Source organism: Microtus ochrogaster, chromosome 7 (genome assembly GCF_000317375.1).
Source record: "Microtus ochrogaster isolate Prairie Vole_2 chromosome 7, MicOch1.0, whole genome shotgun sequence".
Taxonomy (NCBI): Eukaryota; Metazoa; Chordata; class Mammalia; order Rodentia; family Cricetidae; genus Microtus; species Microtus ochrogaster.
The window spans coordinates 69049976-69075828 of record NC_022014.1 but is presented as its reverse complement, the minus strand read 5'-3'; the positions used below and the strand labels follow the sequence as shown (position 1 = coordinate 69075828).

The 25853-nt window shown below is 39.8% G+C and overlaps 1 protein-coding gene across 1 annotated transcript in view; it reads right to left on the bottom strand.

The window, feature by feature from the left end:
• Ca10 (carbonic anhydrase 10) overlaps positions 1-25853 on the bottom strand; it is a 478661-nt gene that overhangs the window by 452309 nt on the left and 499 nt on the right. The gene's annotated exons all lie outside the window — the stretch shown is intronic.

Below are 25853 nucleotides of genomic sequence, written 5' to 3'. Positions count from 1 at the left end.
TGCCAAAGGCAGACGCATAGCAGGCGACTCTCCCCAGGGAACGGAAACCAAGTTTTCCTGTTCAGCACAGCCATGGTGCAAACTTCTGAGGCAAGCCTCAGAGCCTCCAGGATCCTAGCAGTGGGATACCCGTCCTCTGGGCAGGTAGTCTAGATTCACACAGCATGACAGCCATAACATAGCAGGAGATCCAAAGAAGGCTTTTAAATGTCTATTTTCTAAAGCGGTTAGTAAGGCAGGAGAGAAGCTGTCAGAGGTCCACAATGAAAAGTTTAATCCAGAGAATCAGGAAAGAGGTAAACGAATCAGAAAAGAAGAGGCAAAGGCAGAAGAAGCTTCTGATTGGGGAAAAACAAAGCAAAGTGTGGTAAGATGGGAATAAAACCAACCTGTCATATATCAGACACTGCGCAAGTCAACATTTCTATTTCCTAAGTAGCCACTGAATTTTCAGGAACATTCATTTTCTCTGGTAGAAAAGCTCACCTCCTTCATGTGTTTGGAATTTATTCTTACTTGTTCAGAGTTTACCTCCTTGAGACAAAGCCCTAGCACAGGAGGTCCCTGTTTTCGTTAGGTCCAGTGCTTATAACAGTGTCTTTCCAAGTATAGTGCAGTGAATATAGACCATGCATTATAACCATCTCTTAGTAATCAAGGCTGCCCATCCTTACATATCGGAGACCTTAGGACAATACTCGGAGTATAGTAGGTGCTCGGTTTATAACCTCTTAGTGAAAGTAAATAATAACTATGACGACGAAGGAAGAAAGGCAGTAGGGAGGGCTGTTTGGATCAAGAGTTAGGGTGCACAGAGGAAAGAGGAAGCAGGAGACAAGACTATTGAAGTATAATGGTATTCCCGTTAGGCAAATGGGACACGCTAAGGGTTTGCATTTTATCTCATGGACAAATCAAAATGATTAGACGTTATAAAGTAAAATGATACTTAAGGAACTATTTTTTGTACCATTGTCCAGGTTCCCTCTTCATCTTCAATGTTGTCAGTCTCATAAACTTTATCTATACTTTGAACTTATTCACTTGCACCCCAAATTTTACATACATACATATATATCTAAAATTTGAAGCCAGCAGACCTCTATTTCATCAGGAAATTTTCTTAAAATGACCTCCAGTTGGATTCTCAGAACTTTGCTATCAAATTCCACTATTCTACTCCTGTACCTGTTCAACTGTTACAAAAAGTTAAGATCTATCCTGTAAAGTCAATAAAAACTTGTATTCAGCCAGGTAGCAGGAGAGTATGTCTTTAATCCCAGCACCTGGGAGGCAGGAGCAGGTGGATCTTTCTGAGTTTAAGGCCAGTCTGGTCTACAGAGTAATTTCCAGGACAGCCAAGGCTATACAGAGAAACCTGTCTTGAAAAATCAAAACCAACCAACCAATTAACAAACTAAACAAACAAACAAACAAACAAACAAACAAACAAAAACTTGCACTCAAATCCTAGGTTGGTCACTTATTAGCTTTCTAACTTCAGGTAAATGATTTAGTACCTCTGAATCTTGGCATGTTCAGCTCTAAAGGGGTGGATATAAGACGAAGTCTGGTATAAGTTTTAGAGATATATAAGCAATGAATGTCAGTTGATCAATATTAGTCAAAGGCAGCAGTAACAGTAGGTTTGTTTTATGTGTTGTATACTTCCTGGGAAAGGGAACCCTCTTTCTTTCATTTTATTTTAGTTCTTTTGTTCTTCTGCAACTCCACATCTCCCTCTTTCCTTTAAGGTTTCTCTCATAATTAACTCTTGTATTGAGTCAGTACAAAGTCCATTCTTGGAACAGTGACTCCATCGTCCACTGTGCCCTTGTTCCTAGGACACCCCTGCCATCTACATGATTCATGAGCCAGAATACAGGCTTCATTTTATTCTTGCCACATGCAGTCCACTAGGCTCTTTTGATCCTTAAAGCTCTTAATTCTGCGAACACCATAGTGCTACATGCCTTTAATCCAGTACTTAAGGGACTGAAGCAAGTGTAATGCCTTAAGTTTGAAGCCAAAGCAGAGTTCTGATTCGGATTGTGATTCTCCCTATGATGTACCAAGTTCATCAGGTGGCATCCATCTTTAACTAGAGAATTCCAAAATTCTGTCTTGGTGTTACTGGTATCTTCTCTCTTTTGTTCAATCTGTCAATTCTTCATGGTCAATAAAAACATGACCACATGGAACTGGCAGCCAAGGGCTCACTCATAGCTTTCCATGGCTCTACAAAATATAAAGCTCACTGACATCATTTTTCTGCACAAGGTTACCTGTGCTGCAGCCCTCCTGGCTTTATATCAGGTCTCATCTTTGAATAAACTCTTTTCTTTCAATCAAATCTCCAGAGAAATAAACCTTGACCAAAACGGCTTCAAAGTTAATATGTACTAAGGTCATATTAACTTTGGGGGAGTGGGGATCAGAATTCTGCATGCCACTAACGTAAAACACTACTTTGAAGATGTTTCAAAAGCTAAAAAAAAAAAAAAGTAGGTTGTCTCATTGGGAGAGGACGTGATGGATGGAGGAGCTGGTGTCTAAAAGCACTTCACTTCACTTTTCTAAATGTTCCCTGTCAACACGAAGGGAACGGGCTTGGCAAGGCTCTAGTTAGTGGATGCACGATGGAGGAGAACATTTGTCTCTGTGCTCTTGAGCTGTAGACTATGCAGTATTAGAACACACCACCAACTCTGTCTCCTAACAAGCCTAGGGCCGTTGAGTGGGGAGGGTTCTGATTTAATGAGCAACCTCCACCATCTGTCACTAGCACTGCTGAGCACGAATTACACAAAGAGCAGCTCCTGAAAGCCAAGGATCAGAACACTTGAGTGCCATTTGCACAAGATGCAGCCCTGGGCTCAGTGGTCAAGGAATTGTGTACACAGAAACTGCTTAAGTGAGCAGTCACAGCGGTTTTCTAATGTCAATGTTTTCAGTAGAGCCAGCGTTTTCTGTGTGGTTGACGAGCCACTGCAGGGGACAGGCTCACAGAGTAGAAGAGAGTGCTGGAGGATCATCTATGTCCCCTTCCCTGACTGATGCGGTTTCCAGAAAGACATCACATGGACTGATGCAAAGGACACCATTGATCAAAGCACTAGCACAACTAAAGATGAAGAAAAGAAACAGAAGGGCCAGGATCATGTATATTCCTTACAAAAAAAGTAAAAAACCTGAAATTATCTAAAATAATTCAGGTTACAGGAGAGTTGTTCCTATTTTCATCGTGAAATAATAATCATCAACCAGACAAATTGTAAAGCATAACCAAATGAAAGACTTTCTCCTTCAAATCAATCTACATGAAAAGCCATACAATGCATCATATGTGCATAGCTCATTTTTGTCTGTGGAAACTGTATGTTCATCCACTACATGCAGACTGTTTCTTACACACATCCATCTTTAGTCCTTAGTATCAGATATACCAAGCAGGTAGGCAGGGTGGTAAAATGTGTGGACCCATGAGTCAGATGCCCAAAGACCCAAAATATAGCTTTCTACATATCCATGTGAAAGTCTTCATAATTTCTAAGCCAGAAATTTCCTCACCTACAAAATGAGGATACTAATTTTCATTCATGGGACTAAAAGGATAAAAATTCTTTAAAATATTAATCATTATTTTCAATCCCTCTGTTCATTTCTGTTACAATGCAGTTTTTAAGTATCCACTCCAAAGTGCTTTGAAATGTAAACATTGGAGCTCTCCTGGGTATTATAGTCTTCCCAACAGCTTATCTACCACCCTCTTCAGGATAAATCCCTTAGTTTGTGTGTGTACTTGGTGTGTGTTTCTGTCTGTCTGCCTTTGTTGTATGTGTATGTGTGATTTGATAAATAGCAATAATTTAAAATCTAAACACGGCATGTAGACTTCTTGACTTTGAACTCTTACTTGGCATTTTTCTTTGAAACCATAAAATCTGTCCCTGTGTGGTTGTCACTCAAATCCAATAAATATTTATTTAACAAGTAGAGATTTTATTTAATAAATAGTGAACAGTGAGTAAAAGAAAATCCTAAATAACCACAAGCAATCTTGCAAAACTTCTTCATCTAACTTAGAGCTGAGAGTCTTAGAACACTCACATTGTGTACAGGCATAACCCGAGAACCAGATGTGGGAGAGGATTACGGCTTTCTTTTGATGCTCTTTTACTAAACATTGGTCATACTTTTTGTCTTTCTCTCACATTCCAGTAACCTGTCCTATGTATACTTGTTTTTTCTATTGGTACTAGGAGAAAGTAGAGATATTCACAACTTGTAAAAACACACAGCATAAGTGTTTGTAGCATGCTCACCCATAAATGGGACATCAACATCATATTTCCTCTCCCAAATGTTCAAGGAATGGTGATAGGAGAAAAAAGTCCCAACTGGACATCTGTCATCGCCAAATGAAGCTTCCAGTACCAGGAATGGGTTATATGTAATCAGGTTTTATCCAAAGGAGTCCCATGGAAATTCCCAAACAACCCAGAGTATTGCCAGGGCTATTGGTAGGTCTCTACAAACTGATGGAAAGGTCCTGTTGCTGAAGACAGCATCTACACAACTCATTGAAAATAGAGAGGTTGACTTGTGCCTATCTAACACCATCATTAAGTTGCTATTTTTTTTTTAAGAAAAACATACGTAGTTGGGAGGGAGATGTGAGGGGAGATTCAGGAGGAATTGGAGGGAAGAGTGGAAGGCAAATATGATTGCAGTACATTGTATATATACACATTTTTAATTTTCAATGAATAAATAAAAATATATTTAAAAAGAAATTACTACACATTTAGTGACTTCAAATAAGTCAAACTTATAAGTAGGTCCACAGCTCAAAAGCCTAAACCAAGTTTTCTAAACTAAAATCAATGTAACAGCAGGCCGAGGTTCCTTCTGGAAGCCAGAGGCAACACCATTTCCTGGCCTGTCCCAGAGACCTTTGGTATCTCTCACTCATACTGACCTTTTTTCATCTTAAAGCACACCAACACCTATTCAACCTTAGCTTCCGCCTCCACAGCTCTTTCCCTGAATCTGAATTCTTGCTTCTGTTTTATAAATGCACTTGTGATCACATTTAGTTTACCTAGAGGATTTTTTAAATTTCCTTAATTATGCTTTAAAGTTCCTGTTACCATGTAACACTGCACATTCAAGGGCTCCTGTATTAGAATGTAGATAGCTTCAGAGATATTTTCTTGATGTTTGCGTTCCATCCCACTTGTTGCTTATGTTTTCCATTTGTTCAAAAATTTGATCTAGTGGGAGAGGAGCTCATGATGTCTGATCTCTCCCAGGGGGACTTCCAATAGTTAGTGCTTGCTGGGGAAGGTGGCACATTTTCCCTCCATGGTGTAGCCTCTGAGAAGTCCAGAAAACACCCCCGTAAAAGGAGGAGTTTGTGGGGAAGAAGAAAAGGTTCTGTGGAAGCGTGCGTGACCAACAGGGATGAAAATAGGACTAAAAATTCACTATATGCATGCATGAAATTGTCAAGTAAGTAAGCACACAAATGTTTTAAAAAGAGCATGGCTCAAACTCTGACTCTAGAAATCAGTCGCTGAATGACTTGGCGAGTTATTTAACCTGTTTGAGATTCACTCTTGTATAAAATGTTGATGTTCCCCACATGTCAACTTGTAGGAAACATGGGATCAATTGTGACCTAGTGACAAATCTCAGACTGTAGATTCAGATAAAACAGAGGTCAAATCTTAGCTTAACCTTTAACGGACAGATGCATTTTATTAAATTAAACTAGGCATCTCTCTCTCCTCTCATCATCGGTCAAGCGGCTATCTATTTGTACTTTATGTGTGTGAATATGTATATATGGGGGAGGCACACATAAATGTAGAGGCCAGAGGTCAACCTTGGATGTGGTTCCTTAGGAATGCCATCATCTTGCTTTCCCGACAGGGTCCTTCATTGGCCTGGGACTCAAAAGTAGTTGGATAGTTGGTCAGCAAGGTCCAGAAGGCTGATTCCACTTCCCCCGCACTAGAATTACAAGTGCATACCCTCCTGTGTCGGGTATTTTCACATGGGCACTGAGCATCAAAATCAGGTCCTTTTACTTGCAAAGTAAATGCTTTGCTGATTGAACCACTACCACCCTTGAACTTTCGCAACTAGTTATTTTTTATTTCCAGTTTACAAAGTAGAAAGCGGCTGTGTGGAAGAAGGTCACTTACCCAGAGCCCACCACTTCATGAGGAGTGCAGAGTGCAGGCTCAGACTTAGCCTTTAATTACTCCGAGTGCAAACCATGTCACTTCTGGGGGCATTTAAATGAATGTGTGTTCTTTAACAGTCACAGTGGATCGCGAGTTAGAGCTGCCTCAGAGGGTTAAAGGATTTAATGATAGAGAGCGCCTTGTTCAGTGTCTGTGCGCTTCTACTATTATAGCAAAGTGGCTGTTTGGAGCGGGTGTTTAGGGTGAATTGGGAAATTTTCAAATGGAAGAATAAAATCAACTTCATGCTTTCACACCTCCCCATAATCCCCCCTCAGCAGTTCCTAGCCTTCTGAAATGCTTCGTAAACGAACACGGACTGCAAAACTGTTTCTACTGACAGAGATCAGAATCTTGATCACCCATAGAGCAAGGGTACAAAATGAAACAAAAAAAAATGTACAAAAGAAGAGGAGAATCTGGAAGGGATAGAATGTGAGAATCTGGGAGTGACAGAATGTCTATCTTACAGTGTGGTGGTAGCTAAGGGAACATGTTCTTTTTCCAAGCTTTTCAAACAGAAGACGAAATAGTTGCATTTTGTTTTATTTCCAGCATGCTTCTATACAACCGTTTTAATTGCCGTATATTCTCTAGAGCAACTGCTTGCAAATATTCTTCTGTAAAGGACCCGACAGGAAATAATTTAGGCTTTTCCAGCTCTGGGCTCCTTCCCGAATACTTGGCCCTTTCATTGTAATCCACCGTGAGAGCAGCCATGGATGAGACAATGCATAAATAAACGAAGGTACATCACAGTAAAGTTTTACTTAGCTCCATTTTTTTTTTAAGAAAATTATGTCTCACTAAGTAGTTTTCATCGCTTAATTCTTTTTACAGAACCATATTGGAATGGATGTCACTCATTCCATCTTAGGAAACAAGCCCTGGGCTGGCTCTGGTCATTAGCCTGTCATCTGGCAGTTTCTGCTTTAGATTTAAAAGCTCTTTTGCTTTAGGATTTCAGTGCACATTCTGAGACTCAGAGGGCAGGGGCTGTGGTTGCTTAGAGTCCTTGCCAGAACCCATTCCCCATCATGGTCAGCCTAAGCTACTTGTCTTTGATATCCCTGGGTGTTCAGGAAGAACCATAGTCATTTCTCAGAGCCCTGGAAAGCTCATTCAAGTTGATTCAGTGCAAGTTCGGGGACTGCTCGTGGCCTGGCCTGTCTTGGCCATTAGGGGAAAAGGTTGGTTTCTCAGGCTGTTATTCCTAAAAGTGCTCATTCTCCAGGTGACAATCCTATTTTCGAATGTGGCCTTCACTCTCAAAAGACGAGGGTTAATTTTTTTAAGCTAACAACACAATAGTAGTTTCAGAAAGCCTGTTGCTCCCTGCCAAACTAGCATCCCTAGAATAAACCATCACCCATGGACGAATGACTCCCACCAGAATGCTTGCTGGGGGCAGGACCAGAGCAGCCCCAAGTTCCTCCCATAACAAAGCTGGCATCTAGATCCAAGACAGCAGAAAGAAAGGCATGTCTTTTGGATTGCTGATGCTAGTTTGTGCTCGGTAAGTTGCTCTGGCAGGTAAAGTCTGCCAAAGTAGGCACACAATGATGGCATTCTGAAGCTCCTAAAGCCAAGTAAAGCTTTATAAAATCTGAATGTTTCCTCTAAAACTCAACCAATACTTTATTGAAGGAAGTGGACTATCCAGCTATTGGGTATATTCTTACATCTCTTGGAAGCATTTGCACCAATTACTGTTGTTAAAGTTGGAATCTGAAATGTTCCTTTTGAGCCCTTATTTTGCATGCTTCTTCCCTGGCTGGCTCCATTTCAGGAGGTAGTGGAATTACTAGGAGAAGCCTAGCTAGAAGAGGTAGGTTATCAAGGGCATATCTTTGTGAGTTTACCTGGTCCCAGATTTCTATCACACTCCCTGTTTCTTGTTCTAGCACGATGTGAACAACCTCTACCACAAACTTCAGTGACTCTGACCTGATCTTCTCCTTCATACCTGCCCCACCACAACAGACTGCAAGCCATCAATATTGCAAGTCTCCAGTTGTTTCTGTAACAACTATATGGAGGGGGAATTCCCACACCTTTTCGGTCAAGGGCCTTAGAATAAGTACTTTAAGTTCTGCAGACAATATGCTCAACATTGCAACTTCACAATATCATTCAATAGTATAAGAACTTAGCTGTGATGTAATACTCCCACTAAGTGAGACATTATTCCAGGTGATGGTTTACAGAGCTCTAGTGATATAGTATCTCTACAAGGAATCTTGTGAGTCAAGGAAGAAGAACCATAACTTAAATCAGCAGGTAGGCTTGGAAAGATGTAGGAGAACTGAGAAGTAAATTCAATCTGCAGACTCTCCTGGGACTTGGGAGAAGAAGCATATGACCCTTAGAAATATGCTGACCAGGATGAACTTTCATCTCCTGCAGGGAGAAAGACAAGGGATGGGCCTACTGGAGATGGTAAGAGCAACAGGGCATTAAGGAGGTAGACATCACTACTTTTAGAGAGAAAGAGACTTTGGCTGGACCTGGGAAATGTGTGGTCTAGGCCCAGGTGAGGTTCAAGTGTATCAAAACAAAGTTAACCAACAACAACAACAAAATCCAGAACAAGCAGACAAGCAGAAGCAGATATTTTTCACAGACCAGTGAGCTAGCAAACTGGAAGAAAGTTGGTGTCTCTCTTAAGAAGGTGGATGCTTTTACTCTTGTATTCTTTTCTATCTATCATCTGTCTGTCTATCTATCTATCTGTCTGTCTATCTATCTATCTATCTATCTATCTATCTATCTATCTATCTATCTATCTATCTATCTATCTAATCATCTATTTCTTTCAGTGACAGGGGAAGGAACTAAAATTTTCTAGAAATACGGTACCTAAAAGTCAAGCAGAGAACGCTCCATGTCTTCAGAGAAGCCTAGTGGCTGCATGTTCTCTGCAATGTGAAGCTACAAATCAGGTACATTTATGAACCATGATCTGTCTGATCATGGTACTAAACACCTTATCTTGAGATCCTTTAACACTCATGAAAAATAACTCAACAAAACAGTTATTTTTAACCCCATTTTATAGATCAGGAAACTAAGATGATCCAGAAATTAACTTCCCCAAAGCCTGACAGCTTCTATGGGCCACAGTGTAGGTGTAATCCTACTGCAAAACCATTCTGGGCACAAATAATATGGCTTTTCAGTCCACTGCAGCATATTTCTGTATATGCACAAGCAAAGTGTTTTCAAACCTCAATTCTAAATCATTTCTATGCAAATTACATTCAAATTTCTCCTAGTCAAAGTCTCCAATATTATGACCACATTTCATTCATTTTTATACCTCTACTAATTATTTTCAAAGGGAGTGGATTACTAATAAGAGATTTTAGGGACAGGCAGATGACTCAGGTTTCAAAGGTGCTTATTGCACAGGCATAGGGGCCTGAATTCAGTCCCTGGAACCTATCCATACAAAGGGAGAAGGAGAGTACTAACTTAGGACTAACTGCACAAAATTGTCCTCTGACCTCCACAGGGGGGCATGACATAAGTACTTGCCTCACTCACTTCTTGCACACACAAGTTTATATTCATTAATAACAACTTTATGTCCATTTTTAAAAGATTTTAAATTTAGAGTTTCATCATAGTTCATCCAACAAAAGTGCACACTACATTACTATAAAATTGTGATTTTATCAATGTCATACCCTATGTGTGCATGTAATATATTTCACGTATTTTTATCTACATTTTTGGTGGACATGATTGAATTGAACATAAATAACATATTTATCTCACAGAATTTTGAAAACCACTCCAAATATTCATAGTAACTTGGTTGATAATAACACTTTAAGTTATTTAAGGTTGGGCTAGATTGGTGCTATTAAAGAATTATTTTTATTAATTTTAATAAAGTGTATGCGTGTGTGAGGGGGTATCTGTACATGAGTTTAGGTACTTACAGAAACCAGCATCCCTGTGAATGCTGAAATCACAGGTAGTTTTGGGCCATCTGAACTGAGTGAGGGAAACCTGATTTGGTTCTCTCAAGAGGAATAAGTGCTCTTAACCACTGAGCCATCTCTCCATCCCTAGTACCATGAACTTCAGATTTATGCATGTGAAAAGCATTCCTTTTAAAATTAAGATTATGGAAGACAACTTTGAGATTTGGTAAGTAATTGCTAAGAGAATGTATTACCAAGGTGATAACATCCTATGGATCTTCCCTGGTCTACACTTTTGCACGTCCTTTAAAGCTCTTGGATCTCATTAAATCATGCAGATCTAACACAAGGACGGTGGGTGTGGGTATGTCTTCAGCTTCCCTAAGTTCAATCAATTTAAGGGAAACAGGAGTAGGTTTAGTGGATTAATCTTAACAGTCCATTAGTCTCTGCACTCTCAGTTGTAATCCAGCCTCTGCCAATGTGATTGGAGAGAAATCTCACACAAAGCCTGAATGTTCAGAAAAATCTCTAAAGCAGGCTCCCTAGAGAAATACTTAGGCCACAGTTTACTGTGTCTTTACTTAAGATCAGCACAGGCAGCATTTATCATCTGCCCTATTTCTTGTTGGTTTTCCTTTTATGCCTTTTTGCTGAATCTTTCAGACCTAATATTTAAAAATGAGCCATGTCACAATGCCAGCACTAGCCCAGCATTTAATTGTCATTTAAAAAATCCTTCTCCCAAGTGAATATTAAACACAAATCAAAGCTATGTTTTCATTTGCAAACCGATTGAAGAAAACATGTTTAAGGTTGCCATGTGCACAAATTAATACTTAGAGAAAGCCGGCAAGACTGAGCCATGAACGAAAATAAAGCAGTCAGTTTTCAGTAAAAGTGAGTGACAGTCTTTGAGCATGTGAGGTCAACTATTCTATTTTCTATTAAAATGGATTGGTATATGATGCTTGATTTCTTTATTGCTCCATTCAACAAGTCAACATTTACTAAATATGATAATGATGATGATGGTGGTGATGATGAAAAGGCAGTACAAAATTTCTTTGACCCAGGGTTCTTCTTATGCCTCTCCTTTCAAAGCTGGGCTTGTACACACATTAAAAAATCCTGATAGGCTTAAAGCATAGTTAAAAATGAAAACGTGTCCATTAAATAAAAAGAAAATAGAGAAAAATGAGGGTTAGACCCAGCAAACTGTCTCAGAAGGTTATTCTAGGGAAAACTATGATTGTCCTGCCTCTTCGTACCTATAACATATTCCCCAACTATCCTAGTTTCCCTAAGTGAATCATATCCAACCAACCTTAACTGATTATGTGCTATGCACAGGCATTGTGCTGAATACTTTCACATGCATTGGCTCATTTAATCCCCGTGTTTTACACAATATTGCCGAATTCCAAATTTTATTCAATGTGTCTTTTGTTCTTTTAGCTTCCACCATAACAATTAGCAAGCCTACTAATGTACCAACTGCAATCTATAGCTCAAGTAGCACGCTGCATTTTTAAATGTCAATCTCCCTTAACATCACAGACAGATACTATAAACCCCAGGTCATATATTAGGTCATAGGACTTACTCAGAGATGAGGTCATATAATATTAGTAGAATTGAGAGTGAATTAGAAAACAAAAATAATATGCAAAGCTTTCAACAATTTTTTTAAAAATAAGCAAATAGTATATACCCTTAGATTACTACCCAGGGTCTTGCTAAGAGACTACAGTGTCACCATTCTGCAAATCTAGTTTAGGCTATTCTCTTACAATTAATATCTAATGGAGGAAACTTTCCTGTCTAAGAAGTCACTCATAACTTTCCTGTTGACAGTCTCACGGTTCTGCCTAGAGCTGAGGAAATAGCCCAATGGATAAAAGTGCTGGATACAATAAGCACAAGGATATGGGTTCAAATCCCCAGAACAACTTCAAGTTTGGCCAAGTAGTACACGTGTTGGTAATGCTGTGTTCCCATGGGGAGATGGGAGGTGAAGGAAAGAGAATCACCTGAGGTTTGTAGGTCAGCTAGCCTGGCATATGGAGCAGAAAAAAAAATAATAAAAAAACTCTGTCTCAAACAAAGTGGAAGGTGAGGACTAATACCTCTACACCATGTGTGTCATGGCATGCACATGCCCTCATTCACACACACACACACACACACACACACACACACACACACACACACACACACCGAGAGAGAGAGAGAGAGAGAGAGAGAGAGAGAGAGAGAGAGAGAGAGAGATACCCAGACACACAGAGATACACACAGTCACAGGTACACACACATAGCCCCCGTATATACCCACATACACACACGAGAGGTTTTTCTACAATGTAAATCTTTCTACTTTGGCTTTTTAAGACCTGGAGAAGTTTAGCAACAGTCAAAACTTTATTCAAAATCTTCTTAGTACTCTAAAGTGCCCAAGGTAGGTAGAGTAGGATCCTGATTAAAAATACAAACAAACAAACCGGTAAGAATCAAAGCAGTGGTGGATGACTAACGTTGCCACACATAGTTAGCAGGTTAACAGTAATTATGTCAGGTCTTAACTCTCATCCCTATAGTATTTTCTGCAAACCAGCTTATTCTCTCACCTTCAGTCACAATAACAATATGCACCAGGAATATTGCCTAAGTAGCAAACTTCAAGACCCAAGGGAGACACATGATCTCACATACAGTTTCCTGTCTGATTTGGGATTCTGATTTGGGAATTACAGTAACATTTTAATGCCAGAGATACTCAGTTTTGGTTAAGTAACTTTCAAGGCAGGGGTTATCATTGTTAAAATGATCTGTGGGAGTTGACTATACTATATGCACACTCTCTCAGCAAATTTGTTGTACACCTAGAACCATACACGTCAGGTTATCATGGCAAAGCCAGACAGAATTTTGTGAGAAATTGCAATTTGTTAGAATTATATTAAAGAAATAATTCAACAGAATTAAGTATCTATAGATATGAAAAACTAGCAAAAGGGAATAAACTAGAAAGAACATGTCACCAAATAATGGAAAATAATTATTGAAAGACAATGTTTTAGATGTATGATTATAAAACTATGACAAGAAATAATAGCAGCTAATTGTGGTAGTTTGAATGAAAATGGTACTCAAAGACTCACAGGGAGTACACAATTAGAAGGTGTGGCCCTGCTGGAGGAGGCGTGTCACTGGGAGTGAGTGGGCTTTGGGGTTTTACAAGTTCACGTGTGGTTCTCTCTCCCTGCTGGTGCCAATCCATGGGGAGAACTCTCAGCTGCCTCTCTGCTATCCTGCTTCCTGCCATGATGACAATGGGCTAAACCTCTGAACTCGCAACCAGCCCCAATTGAATGTTTTACTTTGTAAGGGTTGCTGTGACCATCTGTCTCTTCACAGCAATAAAACTCTAACTCAGAAATTAATTGTTCAGCAAACTTTTGGCCCTTTGCTGCCGGGCACAAAGCTAGGCTAGGGGACCTCAAACTGCCACTCATACTTGTTGATGCCAGTTGAGCAATTCATGTGAACAAGACGTTTCGAAGGGTTAATCTACTGACTTTGGGATTTTTCTGATTCTAAGACTTCCTATAAAGAAGCAACAGGAGACCATACTTGAGATACAAAGTTTTTTAAAAGCACATATATATTAATGTTGGAAAGTTGTACCTTCAAACTTTGGTAAGCACAAATTTTGTCTATAGAGGGAGAAACACTTTTTTCCTAATTTTTTGACATTCATGCACTATTAGCATTAAAATACACCGAGTGAGTCACAACATCAATCATTTTTGTGGCTGCATGACACTTCTGTAACCCCTGTCTTGTAAGCCACACAATGAAGAGCATCTCATTTGAATACACAATTAGCCTAAATAGTAGATGCTTAGCCCAACATTCACCCATTAGTTCACTCAACATGTCTTACCTGTAAGAGTAGCATAATACAACACTTTATTTGACACAAACTCTAGCCCCAGCAATTCCAAAAGCAAGAGAAAGAACATCAAAGACCACACCCACTCTTATCCCCAAGATGACGGATAGCTATCACTTAGGCATAGCATTGCACTGATACAAACTAAAAAGCCAGAAAAAACTTCCCCAAAAGGGAAAATCAGGGATAAGACTTGTGACAGACATGAAAAAAAACTGACTTTCCCACTCTGTATTTTATTCTATATGGGTTTGAATCACAGCAACTGAGAGCTGGGTTATTGTCATGAATTAGATGGCCAATAACACATCACTATTCATATCCAGGGACAAGAGTGCCCTCAGATACTTCACCTCTTGACCAGCAGTGTAATTTTTAAACATGTACTTCTGAGATAAGAAGTGAACACAAAAAAGTTTTGAGTCTTACTTACCCCCTTCCCTATAACTAAGATAGCAAGGAAACAAAACAGGAATTTTCCAAGTAATCCATTTCCACATACTTACTAGGATCAATTAGAGGAAAAGGAGAATGGCTACCCCAAACAGCAGCTCCACACATTTGCTTCACATCCAAGACTATTGATGGTTCTTTTTTTCTCTTAAGAAGCAGTCATTCTTCTTTACAAAAGGCCAGAGAACACGCATGATGGCTAATACTGATTATTTATTTGAGAAGATTTAGAATCACCCAGAATCAAAACCTCTGGGGGTATCTGTAGAGGGGAGCATCGAGGTGGGAAAGTTCCACCCTGGATAAGGACATCATTGGCCCATGGGTTGGATTCTCATACTCAATAAGAAGAAGGAAGCAAACTGGGCACCAGCATGCACTGCTCTCTGGTTCCTGGCTACAAATGTCATAGGACCAGCTGCCTCACACTCCTGTTTCCATGGCATCCTGGCTGGACAGGGCTGTGTCCCAGAACCAAGAGAAAATAAACTGCTCTCTCCTTAAGTTACTCTTGTCAGGTATTTAGACATGGCAGTATAAAAAATAACATGAGAAACAACACTTTTTTTTTAATAAGTCTGGAAACATCATAACCATCAGAGTCGGTTCCTGTAATTCTCTGTATCAAGACTCAAGCATGGGGCCCTTTCCTTTGAACCCTCTAGGAAAGTTTTAACTGAAAGACAGTGAGTGATCTCCCTCGTGTACTGCTTTCTCTCATGATGGAAAACATGGTATATCATGCAATCTCTACCAGGGACAGAGAGGATACAGATAAAGAAACAATACTAAATCTACAAATCCAGGAGTTCACGTACTGGGTATTCATTCTGTCCATGACCTGGGGCTGTCTGGCCCAATAGAGTTAATGCTTTTTATCTGTCTACATGACCTCTTATAAAACAGGAAGGAGAGTGGTTGCTTTCTCTTGGGTGCTGAAGACCGTGTCAGGTGATGTGAAGTAGTGTGTAATCGGTCTTCAGCTTTCCAAGAACTCTGTAACTGGATTTACCATATCCTGCATGCATGAGTGTATTCCCCCCTTTCATATCTTAATAAATCCTTGATACCCCTTAAATAGATGCACATGGATTTCTCATGACAAGTTCAAAGCTTTCCTACAGTGTCACAGAACACAAAGTAGCTGGAACACATTTTAAGCAAATGTGAGTACCTGCCTCAAATAAAAATAGTTTGTCCAGAAAAGCCTGTGAGTTCATTGTGAGAAAGAAACAGTAAGCCATCCAACAGGTTGCTCCTTATTTTCTCTAAGTCCTCGAACACTGGAAAATCTACCTGCAGCAAAGCAAAAGGATAACTGATACACTGTTTGATTTGCCTCTCCTCCCTACTGCGTTACTTCTTTCTTACGAGGTTAAGAAGTAATTATAAACCACTCCTTTCTATTCATTTATGTATCGATCAATATGTTCATTCCTGAGCATCTTCTAAACGCTAGGCACCAGGCTGGACAATAAGAAATGCAAACTGCAATATTTGTATAGCATTACATAGACTTTCTACAGAGACCAAGATTTTTTTGCTCACTGCATTTTATCACATGGCTGGGCCATTTCAAACCTTACAAAAGGCACCTTCTCATTGGCTTTTGTTTATGAATGGACAAACATATTAAACACTGGAAAAACAAAACAAACACCTGCTGTAGATATGCATTGATTTTTTAGAGCCCTGGGGGTCATTTATTGTTAATCCCAACCTCAGAGAAAAGGGCTGAGCTCACTCCTTAAGTGCTGCCATCAGGATTATTTTCACTGAGGGTAAAAGGGAGCAGAGTATGTAGGGAGGACACAGGGAGGAGGAGAAGAATGGAAATGTGTTGACTCATATCCTCCAGTAAACGTGTTTATTCCAACTCTGACATCACTGCCAAATGTATTGCAAAGCCAGCAAAACTTGGCTCTGGAAAACTGAAGTGAAAGTCACAAGCTTCATTTCCTACTGCCAGCCCCTTTAGCCACTGGGCATGAAGTATTGGACAGAGCTAAGGATGAATTCTGCATCTGCTGTGACAAAGGTGTCACCTTTCCCGGACCAGGCGGCAAAGACATTTGTAGGCTGTCTCCTTCATAACCATGGATCATGTCTCCCCTGCCATCTGATGGCTCCTTCATGCAAATGTAATCAACCCCAAAGACTGGAGACCCTATTAACAGCCCAATCCTGCTAATAAAGAGTGATTATAGTGGTCCTAGACTATTTCTCATGACTGCAAGATCCTCCCCAAAACTGCATGCTGGAGATCCTTTTTAAGTGATGCTTAAAAAATTACTTGAGATGAAAACAGCAAAATGAAAAGAAACAAGGAACTGTTCAATAGCAAAGCAGATTAGATGATACCTCAGACATTGACCCTTGGTAGACCAATAGGCTTCTAGCTGTTTTCCCTAAAGTAGAGAAACCTAGCAGTAAACTACAGAAGGAGATTAAACTCTGTAATCTATATGTGAGCTTCTTGAAAAGCTCCTGGGAGGTCACCTGGAACAAGAGACAATATTGGAAAATGCTTAGTGATCTCAGCAAAATGGAGCATGACTAGACCACTGCCACAAGCATTTCCTTGACTGGGCTGTTTCTTTTGAATTGAATGATCAGACACCACACCCTCCTGGGTCTCGAATGGAGACCTTCCTGACACCGAATGGCACAGGGCAGTCTTCTCTGGCATTATTTACAAAATGTCACTGTTACCAAAGCCATGCTTCTTAAACACAATTCCATTTTGACCTTGTCCTCACACTCCGCTCTCTGGTTGTAATATTACCCTTGGGACACCCACTGGACTCACAGTGACCTCTCATTGCTCTGCTTTGCAGATGCTGGCTCCTTTGACCACTGCTCCACCTCACCCCCCCCCCCCCCCGGTTAATCAGCAAAAGTCTTTCAAGACCACACTTAACATCAAGGGTTGGCCCAGGCATCCTACAGATACCTACTCCCTTCTCCTTTCCCCTTCCAGATGCTAAATAAATCAGGTATTACCTCTCTGTTCTCAGTTTTTTAATCCTTATTACTATATTTATCGCGTTGTTTTATAGACTGCTAATACCTTAAGAACCATCTCTTACTAATTAAGAAGTTTTTAGAGGGCAATTTCAGCACTTTATTCTGACTGATTCCAAGTGCCTAGAAATATTAGGGCACTCTCAACAGTTTATTGAGTTTTGTGTTTACAAAGTTTTGTGCAATTAGGTGGAGAAAGAACACTCTTTTCATTTCAGGTCTGTATCTATCTATCATCTATATCTATCTATCTATCTATCTATCTATCTATCTATCTATCTATCTATCTATCTATCTATCATCTATCTATCATCTATCTATCTATCTATCTATCTATCTATCTATCTATCTATCTATCTCTCTATCTATCATCTATCTAATCTCTGTCTCTCTGTCTTTCTGTCTGTCTGTCTATCATTGCCATAGCAACTTTACCCTTGGAAGGGTACAATTGACATATAATTTGGTGGATCATAAACATGTTTTCCAAAGTGAGCATAAAATAGACTGGAAACAAGATTTATGCACAGTGTAGTTAGTGTAGTTAGGTAAAAAACTGCTGTAGAATATTGGGTAGTGGTTTTACCATCTGTTTTGTGCAAGGGTAACACTGACAGTGTGGCCTAAGGCTATTTTTTTTTGAGATAGGGTTTCTCTGTGTAACAGCTCTGGCTGTCCTGGAACTAGCTTTGTAGACCAGGTTGGCCTCGAACTCACAGAGATCCACCTGCCTCTGCCTTTCAAATGCTGGTACACAAATACATGTGTACATAGTTCTTCCTTCATTGCCTTCAACTAATTAACAAGTACAATCATTGTTATTCAAGTAAAAAAATCGATATATTTTCATTTGTTTAATATGCAAATACCAAGGGTTAAAATTCAAAGAAAGGCTGGGTTCCAAGTGTTAGGACATGACTTCTCTGTTTGGCCTGCTACTCAGAATGTGACACACTGGTCTCACTGACTTTGGGGGAAAAGATTTTTGTTGTTGTTGGTGGTGGCTTCTTTATTTTGTGTGAGACTTGGACTCACTGTGTAGCTATGGATGGGATTTTAAAAAGATAATTTTGTGGGTTCTGTCATCAAGAATAAAAGTGGTAAGAAATGAAGAGGAAGCTTAGTTTTTAGGCTCTTGCTTCCTATGCTCAAAGTACAAACATATTTTATTAAGTCACGAACAAAATTGATTACAACATTTTCTTGAGCTTCTTGCAACAAAAATACTAAGGTCTCAACATCTCATCTCAGCTTGAGAGACTTTCTTTGAGAGTGCAGGTTAGTTTGTAACCTTAGTTCCAGTCAATTATTCCAACCCCTTGAGTCCATATGCCCAGTTCACTGCACTTTTGACATTTTTGCTTTGTGCTATGAACATATTATTATTTCCTTGTGGTTTTCCTCTTCCCTCTTGCCCTTTACTTTGAAATCCCATGTACTTTTCTACTTCAAATATTTTCATCTTTATAAATCTTTCCCTTCATCGCTTACATAGACCAAGAGCTAACTGTTTTTCCTTTACCCTCAGTATATACTATAAATGTCGATCATGCAGAATGCATTGTCCTATAAACACTCAGAAACAGACATGGTTCATCTTTGTTTTTTATATATATACATTAATAATATACTACTAATAATCTATCAGTAATATATGTTACATATGCATATGTAAATGCTATTGAACAGAGAACATGGCTTAAAAATTACTTGGCATTTACAAAAACCATTTTCAATATTAGTAGCAATGGTTATTATTGATATCAGTCACAATGAAGTATAGTTATTTGTGGGGGATAGCTTCAATTCACTATGCAACTACTGTATACCAGGCACAAAGGAAGATTATGTGTGTTTCTTCAATCTTCACTTTAAGGATGAGGAGAGGAAGGCCTACTGAGTCTGCTTTATTTCTCCAGTACTACTACATAATGACCTACCAGAGAGTGACTAAAAAACTCGTACTTCACATGTTGGCTTCCATGGCCTATATTGTCCTTTCTCACATACAGTTTGGCCTTTAGCTATTACACTCCAGATGTTATTATTCATCCAAACCTGCTTTGTTATCCTTATAGTTTCCTTGTTGCAACGATAACCCCAGGTAATGTCAACTACATATTTCTTCATACACATGAGAAAGCTCAATTTCCTCTCTGTCATAAAACTCTCAAATGAGTACAAACTATGACAAGTATGGCAGTAACTGGAAGTGGTCTACACTAACTCTAGACCCAAGGCAATTAGAATTGTGAACAAGTATGAAATGATTTCAATTCATTGAATTAATGTGATGCTGTATAGCATTAACATCACATAAAAAATGCCAAACTGCATTTGTATGTGGTACTTTCTAGTATTTTAGCTTCATAAGAAGGCTCTTTCTGACACTCTAGTGTCTCTCAAAGCAAATCTCGTATTTCTGTTGCTGCAGGTCTGCTGATCATCCGCTCACTCATGTGTTTCTTTTGTTAATGTGACGTCTTTTTCATTTATTCCAAACTCTAACACCAGCCCAATACCTTCAATTTCTTTCATTGTCCTGTTTTCCCTATCCATAGTATTTACACCATGTATTAGACAATTAGTTATCTTTCCTACTGTTTTCTAACATTAGACATACTAATTAATGCATTATACAAAATTAAGTCTAAGCAATTAAGCATGTTCATATCTTTTTATATCACTCCATATTCTCTGGGCACCTCTCAGTCTTGCATTTTAATCTTGGCTCATCCAATAATATGAGCACTTGACATATGCAGAGCTTGAAGGATGCTTTATCATTTCTGATGTTGCCTCAAACAGTCTTTCCGAAATAGACAATGCAAATAAAAATTGTGTTGGACGTATGAGGAACCCAGAGATTAGAAGTAGAGTCAATTGCCTGCACCATACAGATGACTAGAGTAGGGCTGGATTGTGGGGTGAACCTTCTGACATTCGCAGTCTTCCTTTAAGGACACATGACATTTGGTTCTCTTCTGAATGGAAATCTCAAATCCAAATTAAAAAAAAATGTATGCAGGTGATGAGACAAGATATTTTGTCCTGTTTTCTTCATATGTCAGTCAATTTTCTCCTCACCCAAGGGAAGATTTCTCCAGATGGACATTTCTCTTCCCTTCTTGGGATTTCCTACTACCTGGTAATGTTCTCTATTCCCACTGCTTGGAGATTTTCATCTAGGATGATGGTTATCTGTTCATTATTGACTATGACATCACACAGGAAAATGATTTAAAGACATCATATTGCTAATGACACAATGACAGCCTGTTGGGGAGGGGCTCAATTTTATTTAATTGAATATCCTATTTCAAGTTATAGTGGGTGCATACACAGTTTTCCAATTTGGAAGAACTTTAAAGAGGAGTCTATACTAATCTATAAAGCATAAGAAGAATGTGGGAAAGCCTGTTGATCTTGGCAATAAGAACTACACGGTGACTAGCTAATACTTAAGATTTCCCAAGCCTTATCTCACTTAATATTGAGTAAAAGGAATGAGTAGGGGGCATTCCTATGATACGCTAAAATCTAATGCTCTATGCCCATTCCCTATGTTGGGATGCCATGCTCAGCCTCAATGTAGGGTTGGGGAAGGGCTTAGTCCTGGCACAACTTAATATGTCAGACTTTGTTGACTTCCCATGGAAACCCTTATGCACTGGGAAGAGTGAATGGGGTGAGTTAGAGGGGAGGAGAAGAGAGGGGCAGCAGGAGGGGTGGGAGGGAGAACTGTGGCTGGAATGCAAAGTAAAGAAAATTAAAAAAATATCTAATGCTGCTTGTTTTCATGAGGAAGTCGATAAAGACACAATACTGGTTTGTCCAAGGCTTTCTTGAAAGTGGGGTTCATTCTGTATGTTACAAAATATGCTGGCTGATGTGTGTGTGTGTGTGTGTGTGTGTGTGTGTGTGTGTGTGTGCGTGTTATATGTAGGTAGGTATTCATATACACGTGCATGTTTATATGCATGTATGGAGATGTCAGAGGTCAGCATTGGGAGCCTTCTTAAATGGCTTTCCACCTTATTTTCTTTCTTTTCTTTTCTTTCTTTTTTTTTTTTTGGTTTTTCGAGACAGGGTTTCTCTGTGGCTTTGGAGACTGTCCTAGCACTAGCTCTGTAGACCAGGCTGGTCTCGATCCACCTTGTTTTCTGAGACGGGGTCTGTCCCTGAACCTGGAGCTCACTGATTCAGCTAAGATGCCTCAGCTGTGAGCTCAGGGGACCTGCTCGTCTCGCTTTCTTGTATGGAAGTTACAAATGTATGTCACTGTGCCTTTACAGGAGCGCCAAAGACCTGAACTCGGGAAGCCATGCTTGTGCAGCAAGGACTTTAATAGGTGAGCCATCTCCCTAGTCCTTGACTGGTGATTCATTTTGATTTTAATAAAGCCAACAGGGAAGAAAGTAAAGTTCAACTTTATGTGAATCAAATCTACATATAGCTACATTGATATAAAATAAATCAGAGTTGGTATTCATGTATGTCTGCTAGGCATGAGATACTACGCTAAGCGAAAAAGGATTAAATAGCATTTACTGTCTCATCGAAGCCATATAATAATGTTCCATCCTACTATTATTTATTCTCTACACATAAAACAATTTTAGTGTTTAGATTAGAAATGGAGTATTTGCTTATAGTGAATGATGATTAGAAGATTCTGGAGGTACTTACATAATAATTCCACTTGTTTGATGGACAGATTTAAATCCAACTCAAGTGCTACCACATTTCTAACTTTACAGTATAATTGCATGAAATTTTTACTCCCAAGTTCTTGAAGAGGAACATTCATTTAGCATAATTTTATTCCTCCAGTCAGATACATCAAAATTAAAGACAATCCAATAAATAGAAAATAATCAAACTTGAGCAAAGTCTTGACCTAAAACTTAAATGATATATGGGTATTTTTACTCAGACCTAAATGTGAATTCTCTAAATGCCCTACTTATAAAATTACATCCCCCCACCACAAATTCTAAGAAGGAATAAACCAAAACATCCATATTAAATTTACAATGTGTGTTGGTGTCTCATAACTAAATGGCTATTGCTGTTATGAACAAACTGGCACATAGTGAAGTTACATAAGCAGGGAAGTGGAGTACAACATACAAATTAAATCAGGCAGCTGTCTTTTGACTAGGAAACGCTCTCCTTCCAATTCTCAGTATTCATTCTTGCTGATCTGAGCTGCCTTGGAAGGAAGGGAATGGTTCTCTATGCACAGAGAGAAAGCATATTCATTCTCATTTCTCTCTGCCTCCCTCCTTTCTTCTCTCCCTCTCAACCTTCTTTCCCCCTGCTTCCCTCCCTGGTCTCTCTACAGATCCCTGCTACTTTACATCTTTAACCAAATGATATTTGCGTTTAATTCCCAGGCCACGGTATTTCTTTTTAAGCCTTGTTGTGCTGTCACTAAGTTGCCAGAATTGGTATGATCCTTCCAGTGGAAGATATGCATGCTCCTTACTCAGCAGCAAGCTAACCCTGGCCAAATGGGCTCTTAGTCCTTTTGCTAACCAGATTATTTCAGCAGAACTACCAAATAGACCAAGTCCTGGTATCTATATTTTATATGACATAATGCAGAGAGGAAACACCTTGGGGTGTGTGTGTGTGTGTGTGTGTGTGTGTGTGTGTGTGTGAGAGAGAGAGAGAGAGAGAGAGAGAGAGAGAGAGAGAGAGAGAGAGAGGTGAAACATTGGGTTAAAAAAATGCTCAGTTACAAAGCCCAGAGTGTTCTTGACAGCAAAAGCTACCAAATGAAATCTACTACACATACTACATATACCTTCCATAGGCAAAGTTGCTACTAGTATTTTCCTCCTGCAAAATGTTTATACTGTAGGTTTTTACTGGCCTTTCCCAGCTTTATGCTCCTCAACAATGAAGTGAAGCCTAGTGGTGCCTCATCTTTCACTGTCTGGTAATATAATATGGGTTAGCACCTGTTTATTGGTCAGAGTGGCTACCCTAAGATGGTGAAAAAGTGCTCCCACCCCATTTATATTTTAAAATGCATGATAGTAAATTCTATGATCAGAGGATTTTGTTTCTTTCAGTAAAACTCATTCATGAGTAAATTAAAACCGCAAATCATGGAAGCTGAAATGAAAGACCCACTAAGCCCTCTCTGAGGCACACTTAGTCAACCTTGGTACATCACATTCCAGCACATCCTCAGGCTGTCAGATGGCAAGAGAAAAAAGTTGAAGTCCCCAGACTGTGGCAATCGTGAGTCATGATTATATTACTAATCATAATTTAGACATAAATGAACTTCACTGGATATACAGTTGTGCCGATAGGAGGAAACCCCCTGCTTTCAGAGACAGAATGGGCGTTTGAAGTCAAATGTGTGGTGTATAAATACAAAACCTAGAATGCTGCATCTTTGCCTACATATCTTCACGAAGTGTAAATCAGTGCAGACCCTAACTGAACACTTGGAGTGGTAACCCAGTTTTCTGTCTAGCTAATAGCGACCAATTTTGCTTACACTTTTATTCCTGTCACTACACTGCAATGATGATTATTTAGTGAGTACATGTGAAAGGCCACACACTCCATAACACTTCTGGGGTGGAAAAAAAAACCCTCCTCCTCATGTTTCTACCTGAATAATTTAGCTGCTGACACACCAAATCAAATGCAGCCAGGCCAGGTCTCCCACTAATAACTCTTTCTGAGGCTAAAAACAGACTCCTGCTCAGCTTCTTACCCCCATGTCATTGCTAGGCAAGATTATGGTCCAGACTGAGACGAATAGGATGCTTAAGGAAGCCCAGCTCCTCACCGAATGTTAGACTTTACCCAATCTTACAAGAACTTAAATGGCTCTTCTAAAAATGATTTATGATGCTAGAGAGAGAGAGGTAGGAAAGAGAAAAAGGGAGAGATACGGTGAAAGATGTATAATCTGGTCTTATGAGCTGCCACCCAGGCTACCCCTGGCATAGGACTCACAAACCCTCACGAGTCACCTCAATATTTATACTGGAAGACACACAATAGAGTAACAGAATTCCCATTGTGGAGGGGGAGTGATCCCAGACTTCCCTTGCCTGCTATGTGAATAGAACTCACTATGGTGACATGTTTCTTAGTAGGGAGGCCAAGCCCCAAATATGATTTCACATAACAGATTCCCATTCCATCTTTAGAGAAGATTGAAATTAAACAGCAGTCTTTAGAACTGGGTCCAAAGTAAAGAAAATACACAAGGGTTCTTGATAGTCTGATTTAGGGGGAGGAGACTGTCAAGGGCTTAAGGAGGAGGCAGGAAACCTGCCTTACTCCAATGCTGCTCATGTGTATCTGCTCATCTACCTACGGAGACTTTTTGGGAAGTTGGCTCAGTACCTAATTCTGCAGAGGGAATGCAGGCAGAGGGGAGAGCTGCAAATGGGCTACACCCTGAGTGCTTCAATGGCAGATGCAAGGGAAATGGAGTGGGTGCTGGTCAGTGGGAGGAGCCAAAGGACTGGGGAATATCTACACAGTTCCCTCCAACCCTAAATTCCTGCACCAAGAAACATGCATCTTGGAAATGACAGTTCCTCCCAACACACAATACTCAGAAACAGGCAGGCACAAGCCCTAACCCAGATAACTCAGCACCCTCTGTTTTCATTAAAAACAAACAAACAAAAACTAAACAAACAAAAAAAAAAAAAACGAAAAACGCTGGCACAAGTAGCCTGTGATCAGCTCCTGAGCCAGCACATCCTTGCTACTGGGAATTAAGACTTTCAACTACAGCAGCATTACTAACACTGTATTGCTTCAGGTGTGTTTGGGCTGCCACTGGATTTCCAACACCACAATACATTTCTCAACATCTGGGGAAGGCAGAGAGGTCTTCCACATCCTTCCAGTCAATCCTGGCATTCCTCAGTCCTGCATCTTCCTGCAGGCTCTTTAAAGTGCCTAGATACCAGAGCAAGGCTCTGCATCCATTTTTGCCAGCCAGAAACCACTGAGTTTGGGAACTTTGGAAGCCAGGGGTTGGGGTTGGGGGTGGGGGTGCCAAGGCTCAGATTTCGGCGCCAGAGTTCTCAGCCAGAAAAGCAGTTGAAAATCAACACCCATCTGCCTCTTTTTTTCAGTCTCCATCCCTTCTCCCTTCCAGGACGCCTCAGAGATCTTGCCCACAGCAGAACACCTACACACACACACACACACACACACACACACACACACACACACACACAC